The sequence below is a fragment of the Oryctolagus cuniculus genome, chromosome X (assembly GCF_051225735.1).
Source record: "Oryctolagus cuniculus isolate XC-2025 breed Fujian yellow rabbit chromosome X, ASM5122573v1, whole genome shotgun sequence".
NCBI classification, from domain to species: Eukaryota; Metazoa; Chordata; class Mammalia; order Lagomorpha; family Leporidae; genus Oryctolagus; species Oryctolagus cuniculus.
The window spans coordinates 10,516,639-10,533,733 of record NC_142888.1 but is presented as its reverse complement, the minus strand read 5'-3'; the positions used below and the strand labels follow the sequence as shown (position 1 = coordinate 10,533,733).

Here is a 17,095-nt window from a genome sequence, read left to right as displayed (position 1 = left end):
CGTCTCAGCTGTTTATACTTAGCTTCTCTACCGGGCGCTGCTCTCAGCTTACAAAGCATCATTGTTTTGGCTGGGTAGGAAACGGGCTGCTTGGGTTGTGCGGTGTTTTTGTGCTTTGGGAGGAGGGGATGACCTTTTTCCTTTCAGGTGTATTCTTCGTCTGAAGGTAAAGATCCTACAGTGTAATTTTAAAATGGTATTCTCTTGGCAAAGCCGGGAACGAGTCTCTTCTTAAGTTAGGAATTCTAGCTCAGGAATGATTCGGTCCTCAACTGATTTTTGAGCCTAATGTTAATTATGGAAAAATGAAAGCGACATGGAGGCAAAACTTCCCCATTCATTTGAAAATAAATATCAAAGAGTCCCTCAAGGATGTATTTAGAAATAATGTGTGTTTAAGATGAATCATAAAAATTTCTAGAGTATGCTGTGCTTTCTTTTTGGGTCGTGGAAACCTGAAAACCTGAAGCTACATCTGTTTGGAAAGGGGCTGCATGCCTTTAATAATGAAAGTGTTGAAACGGGGCACCCAGCACTTCCTTCCGTTTCAGTAACTGGTATACCAGATTGGATCAATCTCATCCTTTAGGTGCATGCGGAAGTTCGTCCTCAATCACCTTAACATGTGTCCCCAAGGAATGAAAAGCATCAAATGGGTAGTGGGCTTACTGTGCCCTGAAGTCTTGTGGAACTTGGGGAAACCTCTCTTTGAACCTCCAAATCCTAGAGACTCACTAGTTAGAGCTACCCTTTATCAATTTCCTCCAATTTAAAAAGTGCAGTATTTTGATTGGCTGTGGAGTTTGATCCTAGGAAGAGGTGTTTTTTATTTTTTTTAAGAATTTTGTCGGGTAGTATTTTCTGTTAACCTCCAAAATGAGAGCCCACAGATTCTAAGGAAAACTCACCCTGGAATTGTTACTTCTTAACAAAGGTTAATAAGGGTTCAAAGACAGGCTTAGAACAACTTCCTAAAAAGCACAAAAACAAAGGGAGTTATATTGGAGCCCTGTGGGCTTTTTTTTCCTGTTTTTTAAAATATATATTCTTCAAGCAGTTTAATATTAACTGGTCTCTAGTACTTTAGCTGCTTAGTGAATGACATGCACAATATAGTATCTATGTTCTTGTGGGATACAAACCATTCCTATAAGTTTGTTTCTAAGATTCCTTTGAGACACTAAACAACTCATGGCTTAATATCAAAAACAAAATTCATCACTAAAAGTGTGTTAGAAGGTCACTCAAGATTTTTTTTCATATGAATTCAGTGCTCAAATCTGCATCACCTATCTTGTGCAAAGGGCATGGAACAAAAAGGTAGTATCCAGCTCCAGTCTGGGTATTATTTTAGTCTCTTGTGTCTACTTCTTTTCCTTTCCTTCTCACCTTTGAACTATTCTGCTCCTTGGTTGCTTCTGCCTTAGAGAAGTAGGCAGAGGAAATCAAGGAAGTTCAAGTTTGCTTTCCACTTTGATTTGTGACACCTCATTCCAGGTGATAACTCACAAGAACCATGCAGAGCTGGTAATGTTACATCCTCATCTCCCACCCACCTTAGAAACGAGGAAACAGGTTCAGAGAGAGTAAGCAACCTCCCAAAGCCTCACACTGCTTCCCAGAGCTTCACACTGCTTTGAAGGGGAAGAACTCCATATGGTAGAAGTGGAAGGTCTTTGCCCTACAACATACTTTTAAGGTGAAAGACATTCCCTGCCTTTCCCATCGTTTTGGTAGTTCTGGTTTAAAGTGTGTGTATTACACAGGTGCACAAGCATGAAAGGAATGTACAGATGTTGAACTGTTGAAGCGACTGTTCTGATCTACCTTTAATAACAATTTTCCACAGTGTCCATCATTTTCATGGGCTACTGAAAACTGACTACTTAGAGACTTGCAACAAATTTATGAACCACTACTAAATTTTTGAAGCACCTTTTCTCTTATTAGTAAACCTTGATTACTGTAGGATTATATTCTGAATTTGGGTTTATACTTCATAGCCCAACTTTCCTGATGGTTTTATTTTAATTATTAAGGCATATGTTAACCTCTTAATTAAAGTTTGTTGATGAACAGAGTGACTGGCAAGTGAAACTAGAAAACTAGCATTCCTTCTTGTGATTTTTAAAAAAGATTTATTTGAAAGAGTTACGGAGAGAGGGACACACACACACAGATACACACACAGATCTTCCACCCCTTGGTTCATCCACAAATGGCCGCAATGTCTGGGGCTGGGCCATGCCGAAGCCAAGAGCCTGAAACTCCATCCAAGTCTCCCACGTGGGCAGCAGGAGCCTAAACACTTAGGACATCTCCTGCTGCTTTCCCAGGCACATTAGCAGGGAGCTGGATGTAAAGTGCAGCAGCCGTGACTTAAACCAGAGCTCATGTGAGATCCTGGCATTGCAGACAGTAGCTTAACCCACTGTGCCACATCACCAGCCTCCTTTTTGTGATTTTTCATCACTTCTGTCGATCTTGCACCTTTGCTGATACACATGGACCACCCAGTGGCTACTGAGTTGCTTAACTAACTTTGGAAAACACACGACAGATTTGCCAGGGGCCTGCTTAGGGATGAACCCCTACACTTAGATCTCTTTCTGACAGAAGGCACCTTCTCCTGGCTGCTGAAACAAAGGGGGAAGCTGGCACACCTGATCACATGGGACTTTAAAGCAATCTTTGTTTTAGATCCCTCTAAGTAGTTAATTGATAACATCAAGAATATGATCGAATCATGTTTCAAGGGGAAAGTTTTATAAAAGAAATGTGTGTAGTCTTCCCACTTGCGTTGCTCTTCAGTGGAGAAAAATATAAGAGAGGACAGGAGCAAACAGAATAAAGTAACACTAATCAATAAATTGAAAAGAAACAATAGAAAATTCTGTTGGGTTTATGATAAAGCCAGTATATTAGGAGTAAATCTTGTTACCCTTGCCACTTTACCATGGTGTTCTAGGTTGCGATGTTCTTGAGAATTCATTTCCATTGTTATATTTATACTTAATCCCTGACTTGTTTCCCCATTCTTTACTACTTCCCTGCTTAAACATGACGTAAGGTGACTCACAAGCTTGACTGTCAAGAATATAATCTAAGTGGCCTTGGATGATGTGATGTAACAGACCTTCTTGTTACCCTAACTCCTGAGGGATCAGGACCCTTTGTGGGAAAGGACTGTGTCCTCATCTCCCCCCACCCCAGATTATGCCTAGATAAATGCTCTAGGTCCATCAAGTGTTCCATTACCCTTCCTCCCTTTTTTAAACAAGTCCCCAGCCACCATGAAAGCTGTCTTGAGGATTTGGTGAATGACTTTGGTCAAGTTCTTCCAGGGGTGCATTCTGCTGTCAGAGAGAAATTCTAACTCTAGCCTGCAAAGACATTTCCATGAAGATAGAGGTAGCATGGATGGACTGCCAAAGGCTTAGAAATAAGAAAGGGGTGGTTCAATGAGCCACAGTCGCAGGAGTTCATTTCAGGATTTACTTCAAAGTGGAGCAGTGCCAAGAGACTGCTGTCTTTCCAACGGTGCATTGTATCAGTTGGGAGGTAGGACACTTGGTAGTGCACAAAAAGATAACCAGGTGTCCAGAGAACTCAATGACTTCCCTTACTAGTACCACCGTCTATTTAACCCCTTAGAACAGCATTTTAAAAGTGAGATGCTCTTAATGTGCTGTATTGGTGAAAACAGACAAACATGAGCTTCCCTGGGCATTTTCTGTGGTCAACTGGAATTCTGCCCAAGGTTATTATTAGACATCTTCTTGGTCTCTGTCCAAATGCAACATCTATTTCTTGCATAGTGATAATAGGCAGGTGTATGGGAATCAATGAATTTGTTTCCTCTATTCTTTTAAGTTCGTTCTCTCACTACCCCACAACCCCTGCCACCACCACCTCCACTTTGCTTAATGCAAAACTCCTAATGGAAGAAATACACCTAAATTAAATATAAGCTAGGTTTTTCTTGGTTTTGTTTTGGTGTTTGAGTATATAGAAATCAAAAAGGTGTATCTGTCCTCATTCAGGTAATGAGGAGGATTTAAACAATTCAGCGATGCAGGGCTTTAGAAGGTAGCCGAGAGAAAATTCGGTCCCCTACCAACTACCAACCCCTACCAACAGGAGTCACAGTCAGCCAGGTGGTTAACAACTTCCGAACACAGCAATGCACTAGGTGCTGTAGAGAGAAAGAAAAGAAGTGATCAGCGGCCCCTGCCCTTAAAGATCGTTTCCATCTGATAGAAAGCAGTAGCTTGGCGTGTGGAAGCATGCCAGGACGCCAACATCCCTTAAGGGAACCTTTATGGAAGTTTGACTTTAATATATTGGACTTTCTTAAAAGCTATATTTTATCCACTGAGCAGAAGAAGTACTTCCCAGCAGAGAGTTTTCTGTTAACCCCATCCGATCCCCAACTTAAGACAAGGCCCTGCATTTGAAAAAAAAAAAATTCTAAAACATGCTTTTGATATGGAAAGGATCAGTCTGGTTTTGAAGGGATCTTAAGCTCCCATTGCATATGGTATACTCTAGACTCTAGAGCATTACTATCCAAAATAAAACATACAAAGGTATTTCTAAAAGTTCATGGAAAATATTGATTATGAAAAAACTATACATGGATTTCAAAAAACATTTCTGCACCAAAATAAACTTATCTTTTAACTCTATTTTCTATGAACTTTTGGGAGTAGCCTTGAACCATCTGAGCCACATGTATAATTTAAAGCTTTCTAGAAGCCACATTTTTAAAAATTAAAAACACGTGAAACTAATTTTAATATTACATTTTATCTAACACAATATGTCCCAAGTATTATGTCAACATGCAATCATAAAAATGATTGAGATATTTTGCATTTTTCATATTAAGACAAAAATCCAGTGTGTATATCATACTTGAAACACATCTCAATTCATACTAGCCAATTTCAAGCGCGCAGTGGCTACCTGTAGCTAGTGGGAGTTCAGACACCTCCCCAGTTCTTTTTTTTTTTTTTTTTTTTTTTTGACAGGCAGAGTGGACAGTGAGAGAGAGAGACAGAGAGAAAGGTCTTCCTTTTGCCGTTGGTTCACCCTCCAATGGCCGCTGCGGCCGGCGCGCTGCGGCTGGCGCACTGCGCTGATCCGATGGCAGGAGCCAGGAGCCAGGTGCTTTTCCTGGTCTCCCATGGGGTGCAGGGCCCAAGCACCTGGGCCATCCTCCACTGCACTCCCTGGCCACAACAGAGAGCTGGCCTGGAAGAGGGGCAACCGGGACAGAATCCGGCGCCCCGACCGGGACTAGAACCTGGTGTGCCGGCGCCGCTAGGCGGAGGATTAGCCTGGTGAGCCGCGGCGCCGGCCACCTCCCCAGTTCTATGCAGGATGAGCTCTGAGGGCATACAATGATAAATACTTTTATTTTTTCAATATAAATGTTGTTCTTTTAAAAAATATTTGTGTATTTATTTGAAAGGCAGAGTGTCAGAGAGGGAAAGAGAAAGAGAAAGAGATCTTCCATCCACTAGTTTACTCCCTAAATGACTGCCAAAGCCAGAAGCCAGGAACTCCATCCAGGTCTCCCACGTGGGTGGAAAAAGCTCAAGCACTTATACCATCACCTGCTGCCTACTCAGGCATACCAACAGGAAATTGGATTGGAAGTGGAGCAGCTGGGACTTGACCCAGCACTCCAATATGGGATGCCAGTGTCACAAACAATGGCTTATCCCACTGCAACACAACACTGGCCCCAATAAATACTTTTCACACTGAACAGTACATACATTTATATATATATATACACACACACACACATATATACATATATATACATACACAGAGAGAGAGAGAGAGAGAGAAAGAGAGAGAGAGGCATAAATACAACCATCACTTCATATTTTACACTCTTTTTTTTTTTTTTTGACAGGCAGAGTTAGAGAGAGAGAGAGACAGAGAGAAAGGTCTTCCTTCCGTTGGTTCTCCCCCCAAATGGCTGCTACGACCAGCGCTGCACCGATCCAAAGCCAGGAGCCAGGTGCTTCTTCCTGGTCTCCCATGCGGGTGCAGGGCCCAAGGACTTGGGCCATCCTCCACTGCCCTCCCGGGCTACAGCAGAGAGCTGGACTGGAAGAGGAGCAGCTGGGACAGAATCCGGTGCCCCGACCGGGACGAGAACCCGGGGTGCCGGCGCCACAGGCAGAGAATTAGTCTAGTGAGCCACAGCGCCGGCCTCATAATTTACACTCTTACAATTTCTGTGGTATCCTATTCTGTTTCAGTTAGGAGACTGTTGCAGTAGTCTAGATGAGAGTTAATAAGTTTGCAGCTATGGACAGGCAGAGGGGAAGGAGAGAACTGGCTGCATATGCGAAACCATAAGGGGGTAAATGCCCCAGAATTTGATAACTGAGTCTGAGTTGGGCAAAATAAAGGAAGGGTTAATGAAGACCCAGTTTTATGGCTCCAGCGAGTGAGTGCTGTCACAGACAAGGGAGCACCAGTGGGGAAGAGTTTATAAGAAATGTTGGAGATACTATGGAGACTCCCACTTAGAGGCATCTAGTTAATATTTGGTTCTGGAACTCAGTAGAGAGTACTGAGCTTGAGATAAAGATCTGGGAGACAGCAGCATGAAGGAGATGAAAGTAAAATCGAGGTAGTGAAATTGAGTCACAATTTCTGGCCTGAGAAGGAAGTAGATGGAAATGATTAGCTAGGAAGAATGTCTGAGGATAATCCTACTGCAGGACTAATTCTAGCAAGTAACTGACTCTGAGCCATCCTATCAGGTTCTTCGAGGGAGAAAAACAGAACTATAATTAAAGATACTACAATCCCCTACATGAGATCTGGTTAAATGAATTCATTTTATCCCAGAATATTTCCAGGATGCAATCCTGAGGAAGATCATTTAAACAGCCAATAGAAGAAAGATTATGAAAAGAAGACAGAGAGGTATTTCTCAAATGGCTGAGAAATTGGGAGACCAAGGGCAAGGTAAATTATGTGAAGGAAATGTCCAATGGAACCAAATGCAGGAGAGAGATCCAGTGAGATGAAAAGAGAAAGCTGCTTTTGGATTCAGGGAGAAGAGGTCAGTGGTGTTTTAGTGAAGTGGTAGGGGCATTTGCCAGGTGGCAGTACATAAAGGAACCTCTAGGAGGTAGGGAAGTGGACGCTTGTCCAAGAGGGAAAGCAGAATTCATAGGATGAAGATGGATAAATCAGAGTTGAAGGTGGAGAGAGGCTACCTTTCCCCCTTCCTTCTTTTCTTCCCTTTATCTTTCTTTCCTTCCATTCTTTGTTCTTTCTTTCCAACTAAGATGCCAAAGGTTTTGGCATCATTCTTTACGATGATAGCAACTTACCAATTATACATGGGAAAGAGGCAGAGGGTGAAGGTGGATGGGGCAACAGATGGAGAGAATATCCCTGAGCCTGGAGGTACTGGACTCAGTGGAAGGACTGGCTTCAGGCAGGAAAAGAGATACCCCTCCCTCTGGTTAAGAGGCTAGCAAGGATGGTTTGGGTAAGAAAAAGTTATAAGAGGAAGCAGACTAAAAGCTGAAAGACTCCCTTATCTGCTAGCTTCATTTTTTTTCTGTGAAGGTGGAGGCAAATTCAGAGTGGCTTAGTTCTGGCAGGTGCACAAGTATGATTCTGGGATAGCCCCAGGGTCTTTCATCTCCAGAGGCTTCTAAGCTGGGGGGAGACAGAAGTAGAAAGAATGAGATGCAGTGATGAGAGAAGATGGGTGTGCTTCCTGATGACCTCCAAGGTTCCATACCAAACCTTACCAAAGCAAATCCAGATGTGGCCCACAGCAAAAAGGCTGGAGGCTGGTGACACAAATATACTAAAGCTTGGTTTCAGTGGCGCCTGCAGTCTCACTTTCATCTCAGTTTTGCCACCAAATTACCACGTGGACTTGGGCAAATAGCTTTTCCTCTCTGGACCCCAATTCCACCACCTACAATGAGCTGGATGGATGATCTCTAGTTCTTAGACTGTTTCTAGTTTCTATCTTGACCTGATCCTTCTGCCACAGTCAGGGCCACCCCACTCCTTACCTTCTTTTGTTTTTATCCATTTGAAGTAAAAAACAGCTTGAATGATCTTATGTTACAACACATTGTTTAAGTATGAATAACAAATGTTCACAAAGCACTTTAGAATTTTACATTTATGTTGTACAATTGATTTCTGCTGTCTTCTGCTTTATTCCTGAGATGCGTCCTTAGAAAGACTAAACATATTCTGAATCATATTTGGTAAGCTCTATTCATTGTTTAAGGAAATCTATACTGAATCTTTTCATACTGTAAACAATAGTGTCCTGGTTTATCTATTTCATAAAACTGAAGTTTGCAACACTGAGCTTTTTTGAGGCCTGAAAAATAGCATACGGAATAGCTTTGGACTAAAGTGGCCTTTTTAAACTAACTGCTATCCATCTAAGCTTGATGCTAGGGGTGGAAGTATAGTGATGAGTTAGGCCATAGACCTGAAACTCTCGCATCTTAACCTAGTGCATGCACAGAGCTTCTCGGTGATCCCTGGGTAAATTAATGTAGAAAAAGTGTTATTCCATTTGTCCACTGGGGGCAGGATAAAAAGGAGAAAGCCAGGAAGAGAGGAACAAACCAAGGCATTGCAAGCTAGGCCTATTTTCTTCCAATAATCTCCGAGGTAACAGCCTTTACCTTGCTAGGATCTGATTACCCGTTGCTGGCCTCAGACCATAGCATTATTGTTTTAACATTCCTACCTTCCTCTTTATCCCAGCATGAACTGGGTTGTATGGGAAGCTGGGGAAGCTGACCTTGCTTGGGGATAAAGAGAGAGTTTAGCACTCAACAATCTTGAAGGCAGACTTGAAAACACAGTGATTAGAAAATAAAGCAGTTAGCCCTGGTTGTGTGTGCCTGTATAATAATGTGCAGTGCCACACGGGGCTAGCCTATTGAGCAAGATTCATTTTCATATAATCTCCTCCCTCCCGCCAAAGTCTCTGACTTTGGTGTTTTTGTTTTCCACTCAGTAATTCATGCACGCTGAACCTGACATCAGTGCAAAGGGATGCTGGGGTATTTAAACTGGCATTTAAAAAAATAACAACAGCAATAATAGGTTAATAGAAACATCGTGAATGATGTGTACAGTCTATTGCCAACCAAATGATGTTGACAGCCCATTCCTGGTACACACAGACTTCTGTGCTTCATCTCTAGTGTGCCTAATATTGCTTGTAGGCACAGGCACATAATAATAAATTTTATTATACCTCCAAATTGTTTAGTTATAAGGTAATTGTTCTATACTGGGTTCGAGACTATTCTCCATGGGCAAGGTGTGTGTGGGGGGATGGAGCAACCATTCAACAATTCATAGTATATACTGTGTTGAATGCTCTATTTATGTTATCTCATTTTTTAAAAATTAGAGGCTCACAAGGTCTGGTCATTTTTTTTAAAAAAAAGATTTACTTATTTTAAAGGTAGAGTTAGAGAGAGGGAGAGGGGGAGAAAAGGAGAGAGGGAGAAAGGGAGAGAAGGAGGGAAGGAAAGAGGGAGGGAGGGAGGGAGGGAGGGAGAGAGAGAGAGAGAGAGAGAGAAACACCTACCCAGAGAGATATTCCATCCTCTGGTTCACTCTCCAAATGGCTGCAATGGCCAGGGCTGGACCAGGCCTAAGCCAGGAGCCAGGAGCTTCTTTCAGGTGTCTCACATGGGTGCAGGGGCTCAAACACTTGGATCATCCTCTGCTGCTTTCCCAGGTGCATAGGCAGGGAGCTGGATTGGAAGTGGAGTGGCTGGTAGTCGAACCAGTGCCCATATGGGATGTCAGAGTCACAGCACCGGCTCCCAGGTCCAGTCATTTTAAAAAAGAAATTTTATTGATTTATTGGAGAGTTAGGGAAAGAAGAGAAGTACAGAGAGAAACTCCCATCCATTGATTCACTTCTTAAATGTCCACAGTGGTTGGGACTGGGCCAGTCTGGGAATTCAATCTAGGTCTCCCACATGGATGCCAGCAACTCAACTACTAAAGCCTTCACTTGCTGTTTCCCAGGGTACACACTGGCAGGAAGCTAGAATTGGGAGTAGAGCCAGGACTTGAGCCTAAGTATTCTGATATGGGATATAGGTGTCTTAACAAGTGTCTTAATTTTTTGGCCAAATACCTGCTCCTATTTTCTCATTTAACCAGGTTATAGACCCATGAAGTAAGAACTACTGTTCTTGGGGTGGGCATTTGCCACTTGTGACACCAGCATCCCATATTAGAGAACATGAGTTCAAGTTCTGGCCTTGCTCCTGATTCCAGCTCTCTGCTCCTGTACACCTTGGAAGGCAACAGGCAATGGCTCAAGTAATTGGGTCCCTACCACCTACATGGAGGACCCAGATTAAGGCCTGCCGCTGCCCTGGCTTCTGTGGATATTTGGGGAGTGACCTAAAGGATGGAAGATCTCTGAAATCTCTCTCTCTCTCTCTCTCTCTCAAGTAAATACAATAAATAATTTTAAAAATAATTAGTATTCCTGATATCATAAGTAATGAAACCAAGAATTGAGTAATTTCCCAAAGATCAGATGCTAACTAGTTAGGCTGAGATTTAAAATCAGGCTTGTCTGAATTCTAAAGTCCAGTTTCTACTACACACAATTCTCAGGCATCAATGAGCAAAAAGTTGCCTGCTCAAGCACCCAGGTGATTCAGAAGAAAGATATTCTTGGACGCGCTTTGAGAGATGCTGTATTTAGTCCTCCCGTGTTGCAGCTTGTACTTTCAGGATCAGGAGTAGAAACAAATCAGATGGCTGGGCTCTTTGTAGTAAAATTAGACATTCAAAATCAATATGTTGACCCAGCAGTTGCACTCCTAGGAAACTTGCACCCAGGGCCACCAAAAACTAATATTAGTATATTTTGGTAGCATTATTCATAATAATCCCAAACTGAAAACTACCCAATGTTAAGCACAGGCAGAATGGATAAATGGATTGTAATGTATCTGAACAATATAATGCTGTACACCAATGAGACTGAAGAATGTACAACCATCTGTAGGAATATGGATGAATCTTACAGATATAACATTGAATGAAGCCAGACACAAAATAATATATATTGCATGATTACGTTTCTATGAAATAAACTAAGCAGGGAGCCAATGCTGTGGCACAGTGGGCTAAGCCTATGTCTTGGATGCTGGCATCCTACATGTGTGCTGGTTCAAGTCCTAGCTGCTCTACTTTCAATCCAACCCCCTGCTAATGTGCCTGGGAAGGCCCAAGTGCTTGGGTCCATACCATCCATGTGGGAGACCTTGATGGAGTTCTGGGCTCCTAGTTTTGGCCTGGCCCAGCCCTGGCCATTGTGGCCGTTTGGGGAGTGAACCAGCAGATTTCAGATAGATAGATAGATCGATAGATCTCTTTCTGCCTTTCAAATAAATAAGTCTTAAAAAATAAATTAAGCCAAGCTTATCTGTATTGTTAGAGGTCAGTGTAGTTGACAGGGCATGGGACAGATGCTGGCAGGAGTCAGTTACTTGATTTGATGGTTATGTATACTAAGTTCGTGAAAATTTACTGTCTATACTTTTCTGTATGTGTATTATTCTTTAGTCCAAAGTTTAGACAAATTCTGACCACAGTAATGGAGAAAGAATACAGTGCACAGCATACGTCCCATTCCCAAATAACTGTGGTGGTCTAACAGACAACACTCTGAGGAATGATACCAGGTTCTACATAAATTACAGCTCTTGGCCACTAACAGAGCTTCAACATGCTCAGCCCTTTTAGCAGCCAGGGTATCCAGCTCTGAAGAGACTTAGGAAAAGCCCTTGAACTAAACTTGCCTTTTTTTTAAGATTTATTTATTTGGAAGGCAGAGTTATAGAGAGGCAGAGGCAGAGAGAGAGAGAGAGAGAGAGAGAGAGAGAGAGATCTTCTATCCAAATGGCAGCAACGGCCAGAGCTGGGTTGATCTGAAGTCAGGAGCCAGGAGTTTCTTCCAGGTCTCCCACATGGGTACAGGGCCCAAGGACTTGGGCCATCCTCTACTGCTTTCCCAGGCCATAGCAGAGAGCTGGATTGGAAGCGGAGCATCCGGGACTCCAACCAGTACCCATATGGAATGCCAGCACCAAAGGTGGCAGCCTTACCCGCTACGCCACAGCACTGGTCCCAGCTTGCCTTATTTCTAGGACCAGCTCAGCCCTAGTCAGGTAATCTGTGAATTAAAATCCATGGCCCTCAATTTGTATGCTCTAACAAGGGCTTGTCCTTTTCAGACAGTTTCTAGACTCAGAAGGAAATGGTTAGCTGTGAGAGTGCCTCAGAATAATCCTGCTACAGGGTGGGTTCTAGAAAAGATCTGGCCCAGAGCCATTCTATCATGGTTTCGGAGAGGGAAAAATCAGAACAGCTGAAATGAAAGCTATTACAATCCTCCTTATATCTGCCTATCTCTACATGAAATCTGGCTAATCTACTTGCCCCATAATCTTCCAGGAAGGAACCCAGAAGAACAACATTTAAAGAATCAGTAAAGAAAAGGTTATGGAAAGAAGACAGAGAGGTACTTCTCAAGCAGGTGGGAGACCAGAGGTCTAAGAGCAAAGCAGTCACCTCATTGGTAATTACACTTCCACAGTTTTCCTATAAAGAATAACTTTTGTTAAAGAAGTAATCCACTTTATAGAATATATCTTCTTTGGAACAGCTTTCTTTTAGTGGCTCAGAAAAAAAGGTTTTGTTATGGAAATAGACTCTAGCAAATACTTCAAGCTGAGACATGATAGAAATATCTGTACTTCCATCCAACTGTATAGCAAACCTCCCACACTGCATAATTTGTTCTAATGCTTGTTTCTTCCAATCTTCAGCAATGTTTTCTATATGTCTTCTAAATATATTTGCTGACAAAGGAATGCATTTCAGTTTGACATCAATTTTTTTCTATGCGTTAGAGCAGCTAGTTTTACTGTGGCATGAAGAACAGATGTTTCTGCAATGGTATGGGACTTTTGTCTTTTTCTGTATTGGATTATAGAAACCCAACAAAGGCTTCTAAACATTTATCCTTATATGTAGCAGGATGCTGTAAAGTACTGGATTGAGTAGCACATGACTTGAAGCATTAAAACTTGAAAAAATCAAGAGATTTGGCTTCATGTTCAAAATGCTTCAATTTAAAGTATCATGGTAATAACAATACCATCATTAGCTAATATCTCAAGGCACAATATATGCTCCAGGCAAGGTTTAATGCTAATGGTGGCAGATATTTTGATTAGACTGTCTTGTCAGATCAGATCAGGTCCTTATTGTTCATACCTGATAACGCGACTGATGCAGAACCATACTGGGAGTAGAAGGGTCAGCCCTGCCATTTTCTTCTTTTTCCTGAGCTGGTATTATTTTTGCTTCCTACTGCATTGCAGGAAATGTTTTAAGCCACCTGCTGATTTTATAAGCACTGCTGTAGTTACAACTAGATAATATAAACCACAAATGTATTTATGAAAGCCCAGGTGAACTGCCCTATATTGTGATAAGCTGAAAGCAAATGCAACTGTCAGGAGGCTCAGGCCACCCAACATTTACTCCTCCCTTAGGACACCTCGTATACTTTATAGTGACACAGATAGGATGCCAGTGTAAACTTATGAATTAGACTTAGCTGTTAGCAATGCTTCCTTTCTTGTTTTTTTTTTTTTTTCTTTTTGACATGAACAATAAATACAAACACAAGTCTTGCTCTCCAGGGGGTTATCTTGCCCATCCCAGCCCATGTTAGAAAACACTGATCTAGAAGTTCTAAATATTACCCACGCATGCAGCTATTAGGAAGAACGAACTGCATTTTCAGACTGCACATTTGGCTCCCTGCAGAGATAGGTTTTGGTGCTGGGACTCTGCCTTGTATGGAGGGCACTATGGAGACAAACAGAAAGAACAGGACTCCTTTATTGGGAAATGTTGTTGAGTGTGGACATCTATGCTATAGCATCACCCAGCATGCCTCTTAAGGTGGTACCATGGGAGGAGTTTCTGTCGGAACTCAGCATCAGGAAATGCTGTGCTTTTTCTTTCTTTCTTTTAATTATTCATTTATATTTATTTGACAGAGAGAGAGAGAGAGAGAGAGAGAGATCAAATTAATTAAATTAAATTAATTAAATTAAAGAATAAATTTTTATTTATTTTCATTTTATTTGAAAGTCAAAAAGACAGACATCCAGTGGTTCACTCCCCAAGTACCTCCAACAGTCTGGGTTGGGCCAGGCCTGAGCCCAGAGCCCAGAACTCAATTTGAATCTCCCAGTGAATGGCAAGGACCCAAGTACTTGAACCTCCCAAGGTGCACATTAGCAGGAAGCTGGATCAGAAAGCAGAGCCACGTCATGATAAAGCGGCTCACTAGGCTAATCCTCCGCCTGCGGCGCCAGTACCCCAGGTTCTAGTCCTGGTTGGGGCGCCAGATTCTGTCCCAGTTGCTCCTCTTCCAGTCAGCTCTTGGATGTGGCCCAGGAAGGCAGTGGAGGATGGCCCAGGTCCTTGGGCCCTGCACTCGCATGGGAGACCAGGAGGAAGTACCTGGCTTCGGATCAGGCACAGCGCTGGCTGTAATGGCCATTTGGGGGGTGAACCAACGAAGAAAGGAAGACCTTTCTCTCTGTCTCTCTCTAACTCTGCCTGTGCAAAACAACAACAACAACAACAAACCAGAAAGCAGAGCCAGTACTCAAACCAGGCACTCTGATAAAGGATGTGCATGTACCAAGCCCTGTGCTTTTTCTTAATACGTATTTTGTTCTTTGCAAAGGATACCATTAACTTTGTTTTCCTCTTTGCTATGACTGCTGAGAGCTTAAAGCAATTTCTGTGATCCACCTGTCTGAAATGTAGAAGTATGATATGCATTCCTGCTTGCCCATTTCACCCCGACCTTTTTTTTTTAATCATATTTTCTCCTTAACCTCACATCTTTAAGTCCTTTGGGGAAGGAAATGGGATATGACTATAACTTAAGATTATTATTGATGTTCATTATAAATTCCTAAAGTTCAAAGGCCTAAGGAAAAAATGATTTAGGGTATGGAATTTCTTAACTCTAAGTGAAAAATATTTGCTATTGGTAATAGCATCTATGCATTTCATTAATCAAAGATGGCATTAATTAGAGCCGGCATTGTGGCATAGAGGGAAAAGCTGCTGTCTGCAGTGCTGGCATCCCATATGGGCACCGGTTTGAGTCCCAGCTGCTCTGCTTCTGATCCAGATTCCTGTTAATGAGTCTGAGAAAGCAGTGGAAGATGACCCAAGTTCCTGGGCCCCTACATCCGTGTGGGAAAAATGGAAGAAGCTCCAGCCACTGTAGTCATTTGGGGAGTGAACCAGTGGATGGGGGACCTTCTCTCTCTCTCTCTCCCCCTTCTCCCTCTCTGTAACTTTGCCTTTAAAAAATAAAAAAGATGCCATTAATTTTAAGTTGCATTTCTATTTGGGAGTGCTACAATGTGAAAAAAGGGGCCAACACTGATTTTAAGACAATATTTATTGTAAAATCCCTCAAATATCAAAGATATTAAAATAGTGGATGGGTGGGGAATGGAATGTGCATTTTAGAATCAATGGGATTTCATGAGAGTCTCACAGGCATGGGAAGCCACAACACGGTGGCAAAAACGACCTGAATGAAAGATCTCGGTGAACAAGATCCCAGCAGAAAGAACGGGCCATCAAAGAAGGAGGCACCTTTCTCTGAAGGGAGGAAGGAACCTCCACTGTGATATGGCCTTGACTAAATAAGTTCAGAGTTGGTGAACTCAAGAGGCTTCCATAGCCTTGACAGCTCATGGCAAGAGCCTCGGGTGATTACTGACGTCATAAATAAGAGTGCCAATTGTTAAATCAACAATGGGAGTCACTGGGTACAGGCTCCCCACGTAGGATCTCTGTCCTTAATGTGTTTTAGTATGAGAATTAACAGAAAAACTACTAGTCGAACAGTACTCTATATCTTGTGCGGTTGTATGGGTGCAGTCTGTTGAAATCTTTGCTTAGTATACACTAAGTTGATCTTCTGTATATAAAGATAATTGAAAATGAATCTTGATGAAGAGTGGGATGGGAGAGGGAGTGGGAGATGGGATGGCTGTGGGTGGGAGGGAGGTTATGGGGGAAAAAGCCACAATGATGCAAAAGTTGCACTTTGTAAATTTACATTTATTAAATAAAAAAAAGAATCAATGGGATTTGATTTTATTTATAGTATTAAGTGTCTTCTAGCTGTTTGAATTCACTGCTATGAGTTTCATTTTTTAAATGATTATAAAGTCTCATGTTTATTTTTTAAAAATAATTTTATTTATTTATTTATTTGAGAGGTAGAGTTATAGACAGTGAGAGGGAGAGACAGAGAGAAAGTTCTTCCATCCAGTGGTTCACTCCCCAAATGGCCACAATGTCCAGAACTGTGCAGATCCGAAGCCAGGAGTTTCTTCCGGGTCTCCCATTCAAGTACAGGGGCCCAAGCACTTAAGCCATCTTCTACTGCTTTCCCAGGCCATAGCAGAGAGCTGGATTGGAAGAGGAACTGCTGGGAGTAGAACCAGTGCCCATATGGGATGCTGGCACTGCAGGCGGAGGATTAACCTGCACCACAGCGCCAGCCCCTGCTATGAGGTTGAGGTTGTTGGTTTTTTTTTTTTTTTTTTTTTTTTTTTTTTTTTTGTGACAGGCAGAGTGGACAGTGAGAAAGAGAGACAGAGAGAGAAAGGTCTTCCTTTGCCGTTGGTTCACCCTCCAATGGCCACTGCAGCTGGCGCACCACGCTGATCAGATGGCAGGAGCCAGGTGCTTCTCCTGGTCTCCCATGGGGTGCAGGGCCCAAGCACTTGGGCCATCCTCCACTGCCTTCCCTGGCCACAGCAGAGAGCTGACCTGGAAGAGGGGCAACCGGGACAGAATCTGGCACCCCAACCGGGACTAGAACCCGGTGTGCCGGCGCCACAAGGCGGAGGATTAGCTTAGTGAGCCACGGCACCAGCCTCTGCTATGAGTTTCTAAAGAAGGT

The 17,095-nt window shown here is 42.6% G+C and overlaps 1 protein-coding gene across 6 annotated transcripts in view; it reads left to right on the top strand.

Annotated features, from left to right (window-relative positions):
• The window catches only part of PCYT1B (phosphate cytidylyltransferase 1B, choline), a 123,554-nt gene that overhangs the window by 27,014 nt on the left and 79,445 nt on the right, over positions 1 to 17,095 (top strand). The window contains exon 2 of one of the 6 annotated variants that reach the window (XM_089324872.1): positions 12,526 to 12,649. The exons of the other annotated variants lie outside the window; for them this stretch is intronic. The gene's annotated coding sequence lies outside the window, so the exon portion shown is untranslated. The remainder of the gene's footprint in view (positions 1 to 12,525; positions 12,650 to 17,095) is intronic. 6 annotated transcript variants of the gene reach the window in all.